Raw genomic sequence first — 702 nt, 5'->3', positions numbered from 1 at the left:
GCGTGTTGTGTTGTGCGCTGTTGTGTGTTGTGTGCTGTGCGTTGTGCGCTGTGTGTTGTGCGCTGTGTTGTGTGCTGTGCGCTGTTCTGTGCTGTGTTGTGTGTTTTGCGCTGTGTTGTGCGCTGTGTGTTTTGTGCTGTGTTGTGCGCTGTGTGTTGTGCGCTGTGTGTTGTGCGCTGTGTTGTGTGTTGTGTGTTGTGCGCTGTGTTGTGTGCTGTGGTGTTGTGTTGTGCGCTGTTGTGTTGTGCGCTTTGTGTGTTGTGCGCTGTGTGTTGTGTTGTGTGTTGTCCGCTGTGTTGTGTTGTGCGCTGTGCGCTGTGTTGTGTGCTGTGTGTGCTGTTGTGTTGTGCGCTTTGTGTGTTGTGCGCTGTGTGTTGTGTTGTGTGTTGTCCGCTGTGTTGTGTTGTGCGCTGTGCGCTGTGTTGTGTGCTGTGTGTTGTGTGCTGTGCGCTGTTGTGTTGTGCGCTGTGTTGTGTTGTGCGCTGTGTTGTGTTGTGCGCTGTGTGTTGTGTTGTGTGTTGTCCGCTGTGTTGTGTTGTGCGCTGTGTTGTGTTGTGCGCTGTGCGTTGTGTTGTGCGCTGTGCGCTGTTTGTTGTGCGCTGTGTGTTGTGTTGTGTTGTGCGCTGTGTGTTGTGCTGTGCGCTGTGTTGTGTGTTGTGTTCTGCTGTGCGCTGTTATGTGCTGTGTGTTGTGCGCTGTGCG

Source organism: Colobus angolensis, unplaced genomic scaffold (assembly GCF_000951035.1).
Source record: "Colobus angolensis palliatus isolate OR3802 unplaced genomic scaffold, Cang.pa_1.0 Scaffold300, whole genome shotgun sequence".
NCBI classification, from domain to species: Eukaryota; Metazoa; Chordata; class Mammalia; order Primates; family Cercopithecidae; genus Colobus; species Colobus angolensis.
This window is presented reverse-complemented; position numbering follows the sequence as displayed.